Source organism: Vicia villosa, unplaced genomic scaffold (genome assembly GCF_029867415.1).
Source record: "Vicia villosa cultivar HV-30 ecotype Madison, WI unplaced genomic scaffold, Vvil1.0 ctg.000423F_1_1_1, whole genome shotgun sequence".
Taxonomy (NCBI): domain Eukaryota; kingdom Viridiplantae; phylum Streptophyta; class Magnoliopsida; order Fabales; family Fabaceae; genus Vicia; species Vicia villosa.
This window is the reverse complement of record NW_026705200.1, coordinates 499,938-521,540: the sequence shown is the minus strand read 5'-3', so window position 1 is coordinate 521,540 and position 21,603 is coordinate 499,938. Positions and strand designations below refer to the sequence as shown.

Sequence of the window (21,603 nt, the reverse complement as noted above, 5' to 3'; positions counted from 1 at the left end):
ATAATAATAATAATTATTATTATTATTATTATTATTATTATTATTATAATTATAATAATAATACTAATGATAAAAAATAATAATAATAAAAATTAAAATTAAAAAATAAAAAGAATAATAATAATAATTGTTATTCTTCCAAACAATAAATAATAATAATAAATAAAAATAAATATAAAAATAATAATAATAATAATAATAATAATAATGATAAAAATAATAAAGCTTAAATAGTTTTTTGTTCCATGTAAGTTAGCGTGTTTTTAGTTTTTGTCAATGTATTTTTTTTTCTTGGATAAAGTCCTTAAATATTGAATTTCTTTCGGATTTAGTCATTAAAACTAAAATTCACAGAAAAATCTGCATGTTTCCTGCGAATTTTTCTTCGAATTTTCCTGCGGATTTTAACTATATAGACTAAAATCAAAAAGATTTTAACATTGAGGGATCATTCCCAAGAAAAAAAAGATACATAGACGAAAATCAAAAACACACTGACTTACAGGGACCAACTGACAATTTAAGTCTAATAATAATAATGATGATAATAATAATAATAATAATGATAATGATGATAATAATAATAATAATAATAATATATTTATAATAACAATAATAATAATAATAATAATAATAAAGTTTTTTATTTTTTGAGAAAAAAAATTATATCAAAAGATTTTGGTTTTATGAGCTAAGACTAGTAACTCTTTGTTTCAAATTATAAGAAGTTTTAGACATTTCACGCAAATTAAGAAACCCAATTAAACTAGTATTGAAAAGATAAATTATATTTGATTTTACAATATTGTTCGTTAATTACATTGAATGGCTTGCTAGAGGAGCATGTGGCTCTTCTGTCAAGTCATTCAGTGTGGCGCATGCATGTAGTTGTTGCATGCAGTAGTCATTTAGTCCGGCTACTCAGTTGTTTTAAGTGATTTTTATAAAAAAAAATTAATAAAATAAATAATTAATAAATTGAAATGAAAACAACTTATAATAATATTACTTGAAAATGAATTACACAGCGATTGGAACCGTATTTTTCCGTCCCCGTCCCGTTCACCCAAACGACCACCGGTAAAATAATAACGATCTCTTAACCGATCCAATCAGCCCGGAAGTTGTGAGACGAACTATGCATTATATGTGTTGGTATACATCAATTTTTACAAATTTGTGTCTGGCTCAAGAGCAATATTTGGTCAATCCACACCAAAGAGCTACATCATACGCCCAAAAACCAACCCACAATTGTACCAAACCCAACAACATTGTAACCACACCTAAATCCAACAACATTAAGCCACCACATCCACACAACCATGTGCAGGTTTTAGTCACAAAGGTTATCTGTGTAGGTCATTAGTCACAGGGTTTGGCTCGTGCGATTGTAATCGGTTCGGTTATAATGGATTAATTCCTCAATTGAGGGAGGCAAAATCACCTCGGAAGGGTGGACTGGATTAGCTTGAGAGTTCTCAAGTGAACTAGTATAAAAATACTGAGTTCTTTCCTTCTTGCATCTTTTTGTTATTATCCATAGTAAAGAACATGTAGTTTCAAGAAAGGGGAATATTTTTATAAAAAGCTTTGTGTTTTAAAAACCCTATTCACCCCCCCCCCCCCTTTCTAGTGTTTTTCACACCTTCAGTTGGCCTTAGAGCTCCGGTTTTGAGGAGTGATAAAGAGATTGAATTTTTATTAAGCACTTAACAATGTTCAGTGTCGATCTAGGCTGAGTGAAAAACAATGGTTGAAACCACATGAACTTCTACCAACAATTGTGCTATTGATAATAAGAATAAAGATCATTATAGTTCAAAACCTCCTATGTTCGATGGAGAAAACTTTGACTATTGGAAGGATATAATAGAAACATACTTCATGGAATCTGAGTTTGATCTCTGGGATCTGGTAGCTGATGGCTACAGTTATCCAGTAGATGAAAATGGTGTCAAGATTGCAAGAAGTGCAATGAATGATGACCTGAAGAAGGCTTACAAGAATCACTTCAAAGCCAGGTCAATCTTGTTATTTGTTATTTCCTATGTTGAATATGATAAGATCATTGATAAAGAGATGGCAAACTCCATATTTGATTCTCTCAAGATGACTCGTGAAGGTAACTCTCAAGTTAAGGAGAAAAAGGCTCTGGCCCTAATCCAGAGATATGAAGCCTTCAAGATGGAAGAAGATGAATATGCGGAAACGATGTTTTCAAGATTTCAGATTCTTGTTGCAAGACTTAAGGTTCTGGACAAAGGTTACTCTACTTCATATCATGTTAAGAAGATTATCAAAAGTCTGCCTGTAAAATGGAGACCAATGGTAACTGCTTTGAAACTATCAAAGGATTTGAACAATACTAGTCTTGAAGAACTTATAAGTTCTTTGAGAATTCATGAGATTGAGCTTCAAGGAGATGAACCTTAGAAGAGAGGAAAGTCTGTGGCTCTAAGGTCAAAATTTGAGAAGACAAAGGCGTGTCAAACAAAAGAAGATTCAGGAGAAGAAGACACAAGCGAATACGAGGTGTCTCTGATATCCAAAAGATTGACTCAACTATGGAAACATAGAAAGAGCAAATTTCAAGCATCAAGAATATCAAAAGATAGAAGCGGATCATCTGGTCAAAGAAGAACTTATGACCAAGAAGTTATATGTTATGAGTGCAATGAACCTGGACATTACATGAATGATTGTCCAAAGCTCACAAAAGAAGACAAGCCCAAGAAGAAGTTCAAAGCAAAGAAAGGCCTCATGGCAACATGGGATGACTCTGACTCAAAAGAAGAAAGAGATTCTGATGAAGAACAGGGAAAAGTAGCTCTTGTGGCTGGAGTAAGCACAAATGGAGTCTTTTCAGAGAATGTTCTGACAACAGGAAATGAGCCAGACTCTGATATTCAAGAGGAATAGTTACTTGAAACATACGACAAGAGAAAGACGTATGTTCCAACATTGGGAACTTAGGCATGGAGACCTTGTTGGTTTCAGAGGTAATCAAGAAGGTATGATTATTGGCTCTGAAACCAAAGAGAATAAGTGTTCGTTATTAAGGATACTGTAGAAGCTCAAAAAGCTACAGAATTTAAAACATATAAACACGTGATGTGGAAGAATCTTGTAGTTTAATCTGTTTTGATCCTTCTGATCTCACAGAACAAAAAGAAAAGGATAAATAAAAATAGAAAAATATATAAAATAGTGATCTTGTTCAGAAACCTAAAGGTATCCTTTTAGTTGGAACCAGTTGGGTGGTCAGAAACAAGCTCATAGAAAAAGAAAAAGCTGAGTTTGATAAGTATGATGGGAAAAGCGAAATTCCCTCTGGAATTCAAAGAAGATGAAGATCAGAAGCCATATATATTCAAAAGCCAGCACAATCAGGATGCGTCACAAGCATCAGAAGCCAGATCATCAGAATGCTTCTGAAAAGGATCAACACACATTCTGAAGAAGGAAAGAGGTAAGTGAAAAGGTATGTCAAAAGTTATTCTTTTATTTTTAAAATTCATATACTGCTGTCAGTTTATCTTTATCACAACCTCAGTTATCAGAAGATGTTTTTGGTCAGAAACGTCTCTGATCAGATGGGAATCGTTTGATTTTCCATAATCTGAGTACATCAAACGTGTCTCTTGGCATGATTAATATGTGTAACCTTAGTTATACTTATTATTAATCATAACTAATGACACTCGAGCAGTGTGTTTTATTTTCTTGGAATTGGTTAAAATCAAAATTATGATCTTCATTAATCTCCCCTAATGATTGTACTATCTCTTGATTTCTCACCTTTTCAAATACTCTATGTACACTCACACGCACAACCACACTATTCACCTCCAAACTTTTTAGAAACCCTAAACCCTAACTCTCTCAACAATTCACTGAGTTCTTCTTTCTTCTCAACAAAGTCATCATCTTTGACTTCTCCTCAACTACTCTTTCATGGATCATCTACCACAAGAAGCTGCTAAGTTCTCTCAAGAGCATGAACAAAGTCTGAATCGCCCAGGGTCATCATCTACAACTGTTTCTACATCCACAACTGTTTTTTCTTCATCCTTCACAACTCACGCATCTTCATCCAATGCTCATCCTAGCTCGAAAACTGAACCAACCCTTGATGAACATCATATTACTATGAGAGATCTTAAGGTTCATTGTATCACTCCTGCTCAAGACCTAACGGTACTTTGTGAACAAATTATGGATTTCAAGAACTTGGCTGCCAACAACTTTGATTTAAGTCAAGAGTTGAATACTCAAGGATGGAAAAGCTACTTTGAAAGATTGCATAGTCCAAGAGTTATCTTATGTGTTCATATTTCTTGAGATCACTTGAGGCTTTAGCTAAATGCTCATTGTTTGTCTTTTTCTATAAATGGTCAAGTTCATCAAACCACATCTCTTGGGTTTGCATATTTATTCGTTTAAGCATTGTGCTTGACTTACCATTAGTTGTCTTTAAGATTGACCATATGATTTACCTTGTAGATTCTTTTAGTGTTGTCTTGATATTTGTCTTTAAGGTTAACCTTATGATTTATCTTAGTTAAAGATGTATTACCCGCAAAACAAGCTTCCACGTTCTCTCCCTTTTTGACCCTTGATTGGTACATACAATTGGAAATTAAATTCCTAACATAACCAATCTAGTTGGAATTGAAATTGGTGATTAACCAATACAGATGCACTTCGTTTAAGATGCACTTCATTGTAAAGGTCACAAGTGATCATGGTGGTGAGTTTAAGAATAAAAGTTTTGAAAAGTTTTTAATGAAAATGACATTTCTGATGATTTCTCTTGTCCTAGAACTCCCCAACAAAACAGAGTTGTAGAATGAAAGAATAGAATATTGCAAGAAATGACCAGAAACGTGATCAATGAGACTAACATTGCTAAACAATTCTAGGCAGAGGCAGTTAACACAGCGTGCTACATTCAAAATAGAATCTCTATAAGACATATTCTGGAAAAGACTCCATATGAATTATGGAAGAACAGAAAGCCCAACATTTCTTATTTCCGTCCATTTGGATGTACTTGGTATATTCTGAACACCAAAGAACATCTGAACAAGCTTGATTCTTAGGCACAAAAATGTTTCATGTTAGGATATTCTGAACGCTCAAAAGATTATAGAGAAATCAAGCATCATTTTATTAGGGACTATACTTAGAAGGGGGTTCTTTTCTTAAAATTCATTAATACAAACCATCAATGGACTGATATATTTACAAAACCCCTTGTTGAAGATAGATTCAGTTTCATTCTGAAACATCTCATACTTCTAATGGCTCCATCCATAACACGCAGTCAGACTTAAAGCATGTATTGGGTCAACAAACGTTATATATGAAGTCATGGGATTTAACTATACTTCTTAGATTTCGGGGAACCAACCACCCATTTTTAGAGTGGTTTCTACATTTTAAAAAAGTCGGTTTCTGGTCCCTAGAACTATATATACAATAGTGTAATACGGTGAACTGACTTTTTATCGATCGAAATGTCGCGGTAAGCAAGAGTCGCCACCGACTTTTATTTTATCCAAACAAATTCAGAAAGGCTAAAAGAAACAGAAAAAAAACCTTTTAAAGAAATCTAAGTTCGGGGGGTAATTTATGCAAAGGGAAGGTGTAAGGCACCCTTTGCATCCATGGTTTTCCATGGGCTCTTAATTGCTTTGCTCGCTCGTTTTCAGAAAATGTAGATGAAAGAGGAAAAAAAATGGACTTTAGCTCGTAAATGAGCGTAGCCAGCTTTTGAAGAATTTTGAGAAAGAATATAGAAAATAGAGCATGGCAAGGCAATTAGGGGCAATTACCTTAAACTCAGATGATAGGTCTCTTTTTAGCCTTTCAGAATGAAAGGGTCAATCCTTGCCATAAGTGGGCAAGGGTCAATCCTTGCCATAAGTGGGCAGGAAGCCTTTCGTTTGGAGGTAGAAGGGTCATCGAAACATCCTTTGCCATAAGACTGTCCCATGCCATAGGAGGGCAGGTAGTCTAAGGTAAGGATCAGAATAAGCCTTATTCGTAGGCAGCCAGAAGATACCTCAGCCTTTTTCCGTAGGCAACTTCCGAGGGTCGAGGTCATATTTGTGTATCGAAGGCAGCATCATTTAGGGTCGTATGACCTTTACATATCGAGGCAGCATGGCTGAGGTATCCTCGTATTCGAGGGACATGGCTTATTCTGCAAAACAAACATAAAGGCAACAGGCAACAGGCAACAAGGCAACAGAGGGGTTACCCAAAAGTGTGCGTGTGTGCATCAATCACGTGATCATATTCGAATATATTATCTTGTAAATTTAGTGGTTCTATGTTCAATTCAAAAGTTGCACTCCCTAGGATTACTAACCACGCATTTAAATAATATAACCAAAACAGATATGGGGAGGGAAATGGTAACCAGCGGATCCCTTAATAGGGTTTGACATAAGTAATAATTAAAAACAGAAGAATAAAAGGTTAGAGTTTAGGGTTACCAAAACTCGTAGCCTTGGCGGTCAACAAACCCTGAAAATTGAAAAGGAAAGAATAAACAGAAGAGAGTGAGTGTATTATTTGTTCAGAGGCAACTAGGGTTAACCTAAAAAATAAACATAACATTTACCCACAGAAAAAGGGTAAAAGAAACTTAGCTTCGATTGATGAAGGTTAATGGGCAAAGGTTTGCCTTGAATATGAAGCATTGACTCTGATCATTGAGAATTGATAGAAAATAATAGGAAGCAGTGAGTGTATGGCTAATTCAATGACAATTAAATTTAATCCTAATTGGATAAAAAACATAATAAAATAGAATGATTATTTAAAATAAATACGAAATAGGACTTAGCTTTTGATTTGATCTGTTATGGTTTGTAGTCGGAAGTAGCCTCGAGGTCAACCCTAAAAAATAGGCAAAAATAAATAAAGGACGTGAGTGCAAAAGAGTCCATTGACTTTCGAGGCTTTTACCCTAATTATAATTTTATAATGCGAATGAAATTTAAATAATAAAATAAAAGTCGAGACTTAGCTTCGGAAGAGGCGTGGCGCGTAGTCGGGAGGACTTTGACTGATTAACCCTGAAAAACTGCACAAGGAAAGATTTTAGTGTATGAATGAACTAAAGACAAACCTCACAAACCTTCACCAAGGCACAAGTTAACCATGATTAATAGAATAAATAAAATCGAATTAATTAATTATTGGTTTTTAACCTAATTAATTAAATCGAAAAAAATAGGGTTTCGATTATATTCTCTAACCCTAATATGTATTTTTCATCAATCAATAGGATAATTAAACAATTAAATGATTAAACTAATTTAAACATTTAATCATAAAAATAGTATTAATAATCAAATTAAATTAATTAATAAATTATGAAATAAAGATTATTGAAAATAGATGATTTTATAAAAAGGAAATTTAAAGAAGTATTAAAAAAACAATTTAGAAGAAATAATATTAAACAAAACATTTACATAAAAGAAAACAAATTATTTAATTAAAATAACAAAGGGAACTCAGCTTGGGTTCCGGTGAGGTTGGCGTCTGAAGATGTATGCTGCGCCTGCATGTTGAGGGCTGTTGGATCTGCTGCTAGTGGTGATCTGGTGGTTGATAATCGGAGGTGTATCGTAGGCGCAAGTTAAACGGCCACGCTGGATCTGCATTAAACAATTTGTAAAAATAATAACAAAACCTGGGAATCGAACCCAGGTCTAGTGACTTGCGAATACGTTCCCTTCGCCACCTGCGCTACGCTTCGTTTCATGATTATGTAAACCACGCATACGTTAATAAGCGAAAGTGAACGATTCAAATTCACAAACGCGCGCCGTTCTCCTTCTTCTTCTTCGTGAGATTTCTGGAATTAGGCAACACTTTTGCCTACGGTTTTCTTATGTTGCCATATCCCTGCAAATGCGTAAACAACAAAATACCACGAATAAATCCCAATCGAACACATGGTTCGTTCCGAAATCCTTTTCTAAACATGACAGGCCCATTGATTTGTGTTAATTTCGTCTCTGAATGAAAATCCCCAAATTGGAACCCACGAACCCTAGCCATGGTGGAACTCTCATCCTGCAACGAGATTCAAATTAAACTATCCAGAAATTTTCTAAGCATGATTCTAAACACAGTGATGTATCCAAACACGGTCTAGGATGCGATTATGAACGCATTTGAACTTAAAAAAAAATTGGAACAAAACGTGAATACAAGGATACGTCTTAACGTGTTCTGATCGCTGGTGAGAATTGATTCACGTTCAAGATGTATCGAGGAATCAATAGGAAATAGGAATGCTTGGATTGATCTGAATCGCCCTAAAACGTGGTCTGCTCCATGCCTTTGTATTCACGATTCTTGAAGCGTTGGAATAGGTTTCTTGCAGCCAAAAAAACCCTCCCTCAGGGTCTGATCGTGTCCCCTATTTGTAGTGGTGTGAATTAGGTTTATCAGCATGGATCAAATCTTTGATTGGAGTGAGATGGAGATTTGATTTGGAATTGATTCAAAACTTACCATTCTTGGTCCCATTCTAATTTCAGCCCTTTTCCACGTTTTGGACACTCACGTACAGTTCTTGGGGCCTTTGGATGATAGAAAATAAGACCATAATATTTTATTCACTTATCTCATATTTTATGTTATTTATTTTGCCATTTAATTGAACAAAATTCAAATAAATGTAAATAAAAATGAAAAAAATGTGAACATGGGTTTAGAGGTCCTTATTAGGCTTATGGTCATGTTTGAAGTGAAAATATTAGGTCTATTAATCAAGAAATCCACAATTGTTCAATTTGGCTTTCATGACTCTTCTTAAGTTTTCCCAGCTTCTCGATCATAAATCACTCAATATTTGTCCTATGAAGGTGCTCTAGGACTTTTGGAAAGCCCAAGATGCCCTCTATAAGCCACTTTGGAACATATTTTTCATTTGGAGATTTTATCTTGATGATATTGCTCCTGACAAAAAACAACTTCTTGCGATCTTCTAGAAGGACCTGTAATGTTTTGGCCTATATCTCTTATGCGGAAGCATTTCTGGATCTTGGACCCAACACCAAAGTTGTAGAGAATTAAATTTTCTTCAAAATGAGCTTTGCTTGAGGAACTTCTGATATAGTATGAGGGAGATATGCTCAATCAAAATTGGGTTGACTTTCTCTTACAAACTCTAATTTAGAACTTTTGAAATTGTTGATTTCTGATCTTTCCTTGATGAACCATGATCAATTCTTGATCAAATGGTGAATGGTACTTCAATATGAGGACCTTGACAAAAAATCAGGAGTTTTGACTATACTTTGACCACAGTTGACTTTTAGGTCAAGATAGTCAACTGTTGACTTTCTGAACAATTGAGTGACCATTCTTTTGAATTGAGCCTGGATACTTGTCATAGAGATGATGTGAGATGTATTGAGCCATATGAGATGCCTTGGAGCCATTGATTCACTGAGTTTCCTTTGAATAAGCCAAACCCTAGTTTCAGAGCCTTGTATAGGAGAGTATGTCTAGGAGCTTTGTGTATTGATTTGAATTTGTATAAGAGAAATAGTGTAGGCAAATTTTGGGGTATGACAGCTGCCCCTGTTCAATTATCTTAAACCTGAAGATGTAGAGTGGTTTGTATGTCAGTCGGTATCTGAAGGTGGAAGATGATTGAATACTAGAATACCAAGAAATTTGCCCTACTTGAAGTAGGGACTTTTGTCGGAGATGGGCTTGTGGATGCCATCTGGTAGTTGAAGTTTGAGAAATGTCGTTTGCGCGTTGATCGTGTCATTACCGTTCGTAGTAAATGAATTAGATCTTTTGGAGAGATAATCGTGTCTACATCGTTCGTGATGATAGAATTAGACTCTCTTGTCGTGTCAGCACCGTTCGTAGTAACTGAATTAGACCGTGGACGTCAGTGATCGTGTCTACACCGTTCGTGATGATAGAATTAGACCTCTGAAATTTGATCGTGTCAGTACCGTTCGTAGTATCTGAATTAGATCTTCTGTCGTGTCAGTACCGTTCGTAGTAGCTGAATTAGACTGAGAAGGTCAGTGATCGTGTCTACACCGTTCGTGATGATAGAATTAGATCTCTGAGAGTTGACCGTGTCAGTACTGTTCGTAGTAACCGAATTAGATCTTTTGTCGTGTCAGTACTGTTCGTAGTAGCTGAATTAGACTTTGAAAGTGATCGTGTCATTACCGTTCGTGGTAAATGAATTAGATCTTCGAGCGTTGATCGTGTCAGTACCATTCGTAGTAGCTGAATTAGATCTTGGAAAGTTGGAGATTTCGTTCATTTGTCGGTACCTGTATTCTGAAAAAGGTAATCTTTATGCCATGTCATGATGCATGGGTTATGTAATGAATCCCTCAAAATAAATGAGAGCTTTTGCATGTTATGTATGAGTTCATTATGAGGTAATGTATGCAGTGTATGAATATGTTTATGACATATGATATGTGAATATGATTTTTGTTGTCTTTGATTAAGAAAGTAGATCTTTATGTCCTTGTAATTGTACTGTCTGATCTTGTCTTGAAGATGCTCAACTGGGAATTTATGATTTCTGCTTGGAGATGATCAGTGACTTGATGTACCCTGATTTTAGAGATAAACCATGTTGGAGAAGAGCAACATATTGGATGACCGGTAATGCGGGAGATGTAAACTCTGTTGGGGAGTCATGTCTTTGTTGAGACGAATATGTTTGAAGATATCTTCTTGAGAATTGCTCTGTGGGGATATGATCTTACGAACGTGGCTTTGTGGGGAGATGTGGGTGTCTGGAAAGTTGCCCCCAGTATCATAGTAACTTACTACTTGATTCAGGACATGCCACTGAGTGTTGATCGAAGATGTCAAACTGGACTTGCATAGATTTGCCCCAGTTAGCAGGAACTTTGGTAAGATTCGCCTCGCGAGGACTTTATGAAAGGTACACTATGGGTGATATGCTCCCAGCGCTCATAGGCTCAAGACAATGCCCCATGTTGATTGGGGGGTATCTTTAGGTGTACTTGGATGTGTGCCCCTGATTGCTCGAGTATCCATAAGAGATTCTCGGAATCTTGACTTGATTGCCCCATATTTGATCGTGACATAGTTCGAAACCCTCTTGCGATGTATGCCTCTTGACTTTTTGGCATTTGAGAGATTCTTCGACTCTTGACTTGATTGCCCCAGATTGATTGGGCAAAACGGGCCATGCCCCTTGTATACGTAGAGACATTGCTTCTCGGAGTAGTCTTGTCCGTCGGGATAACTTTCAGTCATTAGTTGCATCATGTGCAAGTTCTTTCTGGTGCTAACATTTGAAATTATGTAGCAGAATATGTTTAATAATGAATTCATGAAATGCAATGCATACGTTTGTCTTGAGTTTTTGAAAACATTAAAACAAAAGATGTAAAAGCGTGATATTTGTAAAAACATGCTATTTGTAACAATGTGATGTTTGTAAAAACAGGATATCAACTTAACATTTGTAGTAAACCTTAAGGAGTCGGGATACCTTTTTTGGTGACAGTATGCTTTCGAACTAACCAAGCTTCAATTAGGACTTTCAAGGGTTGTAACGTGGCTTGGTTCACGGTTTAAGAAACAAAGGATAAAGGCTCAAATTTTTATTGTACCCACCCCTCTTCGTGATGATCTTCAGTCCTAAGCTCAGTTGATTCGTCTTATGCATTCAGATTCCAAGAGACTTTTGGATTTACACCTTTAGTAATGACGATGGTTCACGAGCAAAGAGAACTTTTGAGACGGCAGTCACTTCCTTCTTTTAGTAGTCACAGCATTGTGTTGTTCAGGAATTTATTGACTTCTCTTTTTTCGTCTTTTCGATATCCCTAACTTTTGCCTGAACTGTTTATTTTGAGTTTACAGTCAGCGGGATGCCTTGATTTTTGCCTAAGTCATCTTTTTGATTTTTGACTTAGCAGGCTTTTCTTTGTACATATGTTTCTTTCATTTTTTTTTTTTGATATTGACTGTCTTGCTTAATGATTGATGAACCATCATTGTCTTTTGACTGACATCTCCAACACTTCTTTGATGTGTGCGGTTGAACGTTTGTGATTGAGACCTTTGTTGAAAGGTGTACTGAATGATTCTCTTAAAATAGAATGCACAGCCAAATTAACTGAGAACTACCCTGCCCCAGGTTATGATCAAGGGTTTTATTTAGAAAGAAAACTTCTACTCCTTAGGCTCAAAGGGGTTGACGAGGGATTATCATCCTTATATCTCCACTGTTTAGGAATTGAAACAATGCCTGTACATCGTCAGCATAGTCTGCTCGAAAGCATATTGTATGAGGTTGCGGTATCGTTTTCGTCATCCTCCCTCAAAAGGTATACAGCTTTAGCAGGACTTGAATATCACAAAATATATGCAGAGTATAGACACAATTTAAAATGAGTGGTAGCGAAATAATTTATTCAAGACAAACATATGCAATGCACTGACGATGATTATTAAAACAGATAATGTCTATCATAATTCAAATGTTTAAACAAACAGAATAGAAATTGCAAATGAAAGTAAAGCTAATGATTAAAAGTTCATCCATTTAGACATCAATCAGTCTTGTCATGACTAGGCATGGGAATGGTGATTACTACAGGAGTCTCAGGAGGGTGGTGTTAGAATTCGTTGGCTCAATTGCCCCGAGCATCTGGATCATATGAGTGAATTGATTGTTGTGACTCAGTTGTCGTGATTCCATTATCGTGACTCAGTTGTCGTGACTTTGTTGTCGTGATTCCATTATCGTGACTCAGTTGTCATGATTCCATTATCGTGACTCAGTTGTCGTGACTTCGTTGTCGTGATTCTATTATCGTGACTCAGTTGTCGTGATTCCATTATCGTGACTCAGTTGTCGTGACTTTGTTGTCGTGATTCCATTATCGTGACTCAGTTGTCATGATTCCATTATCGTGACTCAGTTGTCGTGACTTCGTTGTCGTGATTCCATTATCGTGACTCAGTTGTCGTGATTCCATTATCGTGACTCAGTTGTCGTGACTTTGTGGTCGCGATTCCATTATCGTGACTCGGTTGCCGAGATTCCATTATCGTGACTCAGTTGTCGTGATTCCATTATCGTGACTCAGTTGTCGTGACTTTGTTGTCGTGACTCAGATGTCGTGACTTTATTGTCGTGACTCAGTTGTCGTGACTTCATTGTCGTGACTCAGTTGTCGTGACTTCATTGTCGTGGTCTTTTCTGATTTGAGTGTCATGATTAAATCTTTAATCGCACGCTTCATCGGTCTACCATCCTTTACACTATAACCATGATTGTTCGAATAATAAGCGCATCTCGCATTGTAATTGTACCCCAAGAATATGAGTGCCTTCAATTCTTCTTGCCCCTTAGGTGAGTTCAGAATCAAAGTCTGGGATCGGGTATTCCGAGCCTGGAGGTGTTTGACTGATTGCTCGAAATCCATTTATGCTGAAGTAAACAACAAGAGAGGAAGAGATACCTGTTGTGAGAAACCTGTTATGCGATGTTATGAATGCAAATGCAATATTTTCAAGGTTCTTTAGGCATTTAGTTAGCAACATTAGAAAATGATTTGGTCGCGCCTTGGTCTGAAGAAATCTGAACTTTGATTTGAACGTCTTTCTTTGAGAATCAAGCTCACCATATCGAGTGGGTCATCGCCTCTGATTCGGGATACTTCTAAAATTGAAAGTATATGGCTAGAGGAAAATAAATCCTCTTGCCCCTTGCTAGGTATCGAGTCTTTGAATTGGAAGATATATGGCCAGAGGAAAGTAAATCCTCTTGCCCCTTGATTAGGAATTCAGTCCTTGATAAGAGCACCTGAAATTGTGCGCCCTAAATCCCTAAGATCCTTGAAAGGGTTAGTTAATCATGTTATGCTTATGATGTCATGATGTTATGCGAATGAATTTTGTTAGGCATAGTGTGAGATAGTAAGGGCAAACACGTCCTTTTAACAAAACCTGCAAAGAACGAAGGTTAGTAGCAAACATAAACAGGTCACACAAGTCACGCAAGTCACACAAGTCACACAATTTTTGGCTTAAGGCTTGCATGGAGTCTGATTAGGTGTCCTTCCCAAGGGTATTTCTATGGATAAGGAGATTTCAGCAACGGGTTCTACAAGTTATCCAGAATTGTCAGCCCTTCTAAAGCACCCTCGGACATGATGCATTCGCACCATGCAATGATACTTTGAGAAAGAACCTATCTGAATTGTAGCATCGGGTAGAGACTAGTTCTTAACATTTGTCAAGAGTAGTCCCCCCACTAAGTTCCTAAAGGCCAGGATGGGTTAAGGGTAACTAAAGGTCCTTGAGCTCCGGCGCACCCACAGACACATACATAGACCCCCCTCATTTGAGAAAGGTGTGCATATGCTATGGAGTCCTAACTCAAGCGTGAACTTCATATTGACTCATCTCCCACATATGTGAAAGAGGTCGCCATGACTATGTCACTCCTAATCTTAAGTGTTCTTGAATCCGGGAATAGGATTCGTCCTTCAATTTTCCCAAAACAGCCCCTGAAAAATAAAACAAACAAAGCAAACAATAGAAAACATTTAAGTGATTCCTAAACTTTTAAGGTAACCCCTCTTTTATCGAAATAATTCCCCAGCAGAGTCGCCAGTTCTGTAATACGGTGAACTGACTTTTTATCGATCGAAATGTCGCGGTAAGCAAGAGTCGCCACCGACTTTTATTTTATCCAAACAAATTCAGAAAGGCTAAAAGAAACAGAAAAAAAACCTTTTAAAGAAATCTAAGTTCGGGGGGTAATTTATGCAAAGGGAAGGTGTAAGGCACCCTTTGCATCCATGGTTTTCCATGGGCTCTTAATTGCTTTGCTCGCTCGTTTTCAGAAAATGTAGATGAAAGAGGAAAAAAAATGGACTTTAGCTCGTAAATGAGCGTAGCCAGCTTTTGAAGAATTTTGAGAAAGAATATAGAAAATAGAGCATGGCAAGGCAATTAGGGGCAATTACCTTAAACTCAGATGATAGGTCTCTTTTTAGCCTTTCAGAATGAAAGGGTCAATCCTTGCCATAAGTGGGCAAGGGTCAATCCTTGCCATAAGTGGGCAGGAAGCCTTTCGTTTGGAGGTAGAAGGGTCATCGAAACATCCTTTGCCATAAGACTGTCCCATGCCATAGGAGGGCAGGTAGTCTAAGGTAAGGATCAGAATAAGCCTTATTCGTAGGCAGCCAGAAGATACCTCAGCCTTTTTCCGTAGGCAACTTCCGAGGGTCGAGGTCATATTTGTGTATCGAAGGCAGCATCATTTAGGGTCGTATGACCTTTACATATCGAGGCAGCATGGCTGAGGTATCCTCGTATTCGAGGGACATGGCTTATTCTGCAAAACAAACATAAAGGCAACAGGCAACAGGCAACAAGGCAACAGAGGGGTTACCCAAAAGTGTGCGTGTGTGCATCAATCACGTGATCATATTCGAATATATTATCTTGTAAATTTAGTGGTTCTATGTTCAATTCAAAAGTTGCACTCCCTAGGATTACTAACCACGCATTTAAATAATATAACCAAAACAGATATGGGGAGGGAAATGGTAACCAGCGGATCCCTTAATAGGGTTTGACATAAGTAATAATTAAAAACAGAAGAATAAAAGGTTAGAGTTTAGGGTTACCAAAACTCGTAGCCTTGGCGGTCAACAAACCCTGAAAATTGAAAAGGAAAGAATAAACAGAAGAGAGTGAGTGTATTATTTGTTCAGAGGCAACTAGGGTTAACCTAAAAAATAAACATAACATTTACCCACAGAAAAAGGGTAAAAGAAACTTAGCTTCGATTGATGAAGGTTAATGGGCAAAGGTTTGCCTTGAATATGAAGCATTGACTCTGATCATTGAGAATTGATAGAAAATAATAGGAAGCAGTGAGTGTATGGCTAATTCAATGACAATTAAATTTAATCCTAATTGGATAAAAAACATAATAAAATAGAATGATTATTTAAAATAAATACGAAATAGGACTTAGCTTTTGATTTGATCTGTTATGGTTTGTAGTCGGAAGTAGCCTCGAGGTCAACCCTAAAAAATAGGCAAAAATAAATAAAGGACGTGAGTGCAAAAGAGTCCATTGACTTTCGAGGCTTTTACCCTAATTATAATTTTATAATGCGAATGAAATTTAAATAATAAAATAAAAGTCGAGACTTAGCTTCGGAAGAGGCGTGGCGCGTAGTCGGGAGGACTTTGACTGATTAACCCTGAAAAACTGCACAAGGAAAGATTTTAGTGTATGAATGAACTAAAGACAAACCTCACAAACCTTCACCAAGGCACAAGTTAACCATGATTAATAGAATAAATAAAATCGAATTAATTAATTATTGGTTTTTAACCTAATTAATTAAATCGAAAAAAATAGGGTTTCGATTATATTCTCTAACCCTAATATGTATTTTTCATCAATCAATAGGATAATTAAACAATTAAATGATTAAACTAATTTAAACATTTAATCATAAAAATAGTATTAATAATCAAATTAAATTAATTAATAAATTATGAAATAAAGATTATTGAAAATAGATGATTTTATAAAAAGGAAATTTAAAGAAGTATTAAAAAAACAATTTAGAAGAAATAATATTAAACAAAACATTTACATAAAAGAAAACAAATTATTTAATTAAAATAACAAAGGGAACTCAGCTTGGGTTCCGGTGAGGTTGGCGTCTGAAGATGTATGCTGCGCCTGCATGTTGAGGGCTGTTGGATCTGCTGCTAGTGGTGATCTGGTGGTTGATAATCGGAGGTGTATCGTATGCGCAAGTTAAACGGCCACGCTGGATCTGCATTAAACAATTTGTAAAAATAATAACAAAACCTGGGAATCGAACCCAGGTCTAGTGACTTGCGAATACGTTCCCTTCGCCACCTGCGCTACGCTTCATTTCATGATTATGTAAACCACGCATACGTTAATAAGCGAAAGTGAACGATTCAAATTCACAAACGCGCGCCGTTCTCCTTCTTCTTCTTCGTGAGATTTCTGGAATTAGGCAACACTTTTGCCTACGGTTTTCTTATGTTGCCATATCCCTGCAAATGCGTAAACAACAAAATACCACGAATAAATCCCAATCGAACACATGGTTCGTTCCGAAATCCTTTTCTAAACATGACAGGCCCATTGATTTGTGTTAATTTCGTCTCTGAATGAAAATCCCCAAATTGGAACCCACGAACCCTAGCCATGGTGGAACTCTCATCCTGCAACGAGATTCAAATTAAACTATCCAGAAATTTTCTAAGCATGATTCTAAACACAGTGATGTATCCAAACACGGTCTAGGATGCGATTATGAACGCATTCGAACTTAAAAAAAATTGGAACAAAACGTGAATACAAGGATACGTCTTAACGTGTTCTGATCGCTGGTGAGAATTGATTCACGTTCAAGATGTATCGAGGAATCAATAGGAAATAGGAATGCTTGGATTGATCTGAATCGCCCTAAAACGTGGTCTGCTCAATGCCTTTGTATTCACGATTCTTGAAGCGTTGGAATAGGTTTCTTGCAGCCAAAAAAACCCTCCCTCAGGGTCTGATCGTGTCCCCTATTTGTAGTGGTGTGAATTAGGTTTATCAGCATGGATCAAATCTTTGATTGGAGTGAGATGGAGATTTGATTTGGAATTGATTCAAAACTTACCATTCTTGGTCCCATTCTAATTTCAGCCCTTTTCCACGTTTTGGACACTCACGTACAGTTCTTGGGGCCTTTGGATGATAGAAAATAAGACCATAATATTTTATTCACTTATCTCATATTTTATGTTATTTATTTTGCCATTTAATTGAACAAAATTCAAATAAATGTAAATAAAAATGAAAAAAATGTGAACATGGGTTTAGAGGTCCTTATTAGGCTTATGGTCATGTTTGAAGTGAAAATATTAGGTCTATTAATCAAGAAATCCACAATTGTTCAATTTGGCTTTCATGACTCTTCTTAAGTTTTCCCAGCTTCTCGATCATAAATCACTCAATATTTGTCCTATGAAGGTGCTCTAGGACTTTTGGAAAGCCCAAGATGCCCTCTATAAGCCACTTTGGAACATATTTTTCATTTGGAGATTTTATCTTGATGATATTGCTCCTGACAAAAAACAACTTCTTGCGATCTTCTAGAAGGACCTGTAATGTTTTGGCCTATATCTCTTATGCGGAAGCATTTCTGGATCTTGGACCCAACACCAAAGTTGTAGAGAATTAAATTTTCTTCAAAATGAGCTTTGCTTGAGGAACTTCTGATATAGTATGAGGGAGATATGCTCAATCAAAATTGGGTTGACTTTCTCTTACAAACTCTAATTTAGAACTTTTGAAATTGTTGATTTCTGATCTTTCCTTGATGAACCATGATCAATTCTTGATCAAATGGTGAATGGTACTTCAATATGAGGACCTTGACAAAAAATCAGGAGTTTTGACTATACTTTGACCACAGTTGACTTTTAGGTCAAGATAGTCAACTGTTGACTTTCTGAACAATTGAGTGACCATTCTTTTGAATTGAGCCTGGATACTTGTCATAGAGATGATGTGAGATGTATTGAGCCATATGAGATGCCTTGGAGCCATTGATTCACTGAGTTTCCTTTGAATAAGCCAAACCCTAGTTTCAGAGCCTTGTATAGGAGAGTATGTCTAGGAGCTTTGTGTATTGATTTGAATTTGTATAAGAGAAATAGTGTAGGCAAATTTTGGGGTATGACAAATAGTATGGTGATACTCATGGACAACAAATAATACCGAGAAAATACATTGATATATTAACTTCTCGCCTCACGTGACCTAACTCTCAATGCCATAACAATCTTAAATCCTTTGGCGACCCTTATCCCCTAGGTGTTGTTACACATTTGTAACTTTAGTTAGTAAAATTGGTGCCTATCGTGGGACCTCAATAAAACTAACTTGGGCCACTTATATTATTTACTCTCGATTACTTCCACCATCTTCTCATAAGGATGTTCGAGCAAAGTTCCAAGAAAACTATCAACACCATCGTTGGGGGTATCACAAGGGTGGATAGATGATTTAGCTCCTTTTATAGAAGGTATGCCCAATAAATGTTTACAACAAACATCACACCCACAAAAGCTCTCAGTGTCGTCGGTAGGAACTAGGAGCCTAAAATCACCTTTTGGAGAGAAGGCGTGGATTGTGTATCCCCCACACAACCATCATGTGGTTATCTCTATTCAATGCACCAACTAGGATGTCAAACATGTATTAATTGACCATTAAAGCCTAAAATACATAATGTTTTTGAGCATTTACATAGGCTCTAGCTGGATCCCAAAAACATTGGATCTTTCCAAGGGTCTCTGGTCATCCTTTCGAGCGAACAAGTGCATGTTAAGGGCCACAACAACCTCAAAACAACTTGGGACTATAAGATAAGTAAACTGGTGAATGGTCTTTGCATTGATTTTTTATCATTTATTTATCTTTTGTAATATGTATATCCTGCTACGGAAAACTGATGTGAACATGTATTTTAACAATGACATTACAACTTAGTTTATTTTAGATGTAAGTGACATTTTATATCCATTGGTGATTAGTTTCTAAATGTAAGCCATTGGAGTAAGTTGTTGCTTCAGTCTTGGTTAAAGTACACAATAGATACTTTTATGATCCAACATAGAGACCCTCTTAGAAATTAAGAAGAAGTTGGTGTTCCACTGTTGGTTTTAACTTATATAGAATAAGTTCACTTACATACAATGAAGAAAGAAACTCTTAAATCTAGACTCAAAATCAAGGAGATCCATCTAGCGGGTGTACTTACCAAGCATGGAAATAGGCAAGTTTGGGGCACTGCATCTTAGCAACAATCGAGGTTGCGATGGTTGCTTACGAGTGGCCTGCGTGTAGTAGTGTCAAACAGTGTTCTACATAGTCGAAGGTGAATACATTTGATTTTTCGTAATATTTGAAGAATTCAAGCATATTATAGTCGATATATGTTGATATGTGTTATGAATCGGTAAAGTCAAATAATATAAATTAAAATAATATAAATAAATTACATATAATATAAAATAATAATTAAAGACATATAATTTCTATTATATCAATAAAGTCATTCACATCTTAAATTTATGTCAATTTTCTTACTATCCAACACTCTTCATTTTTGGTTCCTTCGTGGAGGTAGATCATCGATTTTTAATTCTCGAACGGAACAATATTCAAGAACAATTGGATGCGATAACAATAATTTTTTTTGAACTCAACCTTGTTATTGGGGTCATAAAAAAAACAATCTAGATTAATATATTTTAATAATAAGAGGCTGAGTTTATTAAGCATGTAAAAGAAAATATATCAAAATAATAATACTTTATTTATTTTAATTCAAGATTATTTATGGTTTTATTATTACGATTTAGAGTACATAAAATGAATGATTTAATATAAAAAGAATCACCTGTACAAAACATGGTCTCTTCACTTATGTGTGAGACTCACAAATATGATTTAAAGTTATTATTTAACAATTAAATTATGTTTATTTATGCCCACAACACAACAGTTTCTTAACGGAGTATAACAAACAGATACTGGCTTTCCAAGCAATTAAACAACATGGGGATGTAGCTCAGATGGTAGAGCGCTCGCTTAGCATGCGAGAGGTACGGGGATCGATACCCCGCATCTCCATTTATTATTTTCAGTTTTTTCTTTGTTTCGTTTCGTTAAAAATGCTTATTTCAAAATAGAATGCGGTGAGCGTTTGTTTCGTTTCGTTAAAAATGCTTATTTCAAAATAGAATGCGGTGAGCGTGGATCGAACACGCGACCTTCAGATCTTCAGTCTGACGCTCTCCCAACTGAGCTATCCCCGCTTTCTGTTCAACTCTGGTTTTAATGTTATCACACTTAAATTTATTTGCTGCAATGAAAGGTAATATAGTAAACGTAAAAACTGAATGTGTGTATCTTCATTTTTCAATTTATGTCATTTTCAAATTCAAACATTGTTTTCACTCAACAATTTTTTATATTATTACTTATTTTGATTTTCAAATCAATATGCATTTAGGTAATAATTTAATCTCAGCATTTTTTTTTGTTAACTTTATTTATTTGTAAACTCTACTAACAAATAAGACATTATGGATGTATTTGCAATTTCCTTATGTTTTAATTATAATGATAATATTTTTTTTTAACAAATTATAACTACAAGATAAAATGATTATTTAATTATTCATTTTTGTTTCTTTACCTTAATCATTTTAAATGTCACTTTTTTATTTTATAATTCATGAAAATTTAAATATTTAGATTTTTTTTTATCAGAAGAAACAAAAATAAAATACTTTAAATATTATAAAAATTAATATCAATATAAATCAATTTTACAAATATTAAAACAAAAGGGACCATGACGACTTAGTTCACAAAGAAAGCACGAGCACAACTCCATTGACTAGTTTTTCACTCACTGTCGATAGAACTCATTCCTAAAATTAATTATTAATGCCACATCCCTAAGT

General features: G+C 35.7%; 2 non-coding genes across 2 annotated transcripts; one reads left to right on the top strand and one right to left on the bottom strand.

The window, feature by feature from the left end:
* Positions 1-20,691: 20,691 nt before the first annotated feature.
* On the top strand, positions 20,692-20,764 carry TRNAA-AGC (transfer RNA alanine (anticodon AGC)). Its single transcript has one exon. It is a non-coding gene; the product is annotated as a tRNA-Ala (tRNA).
* Positions 20,765-20,876: 112 nt separating this feature from the next.
* Positions 20,877-20,949, bottom strand: TRNAF-GAA (transfer RNA phenylalanine (anticodon GAA)). Its single transcript has one exon. It is a non-coding gene; the product is annotated as a tRNA-Phe (tRNA).
* Positions 20,950-21,603: the final 654 nt, after the last annotated feature.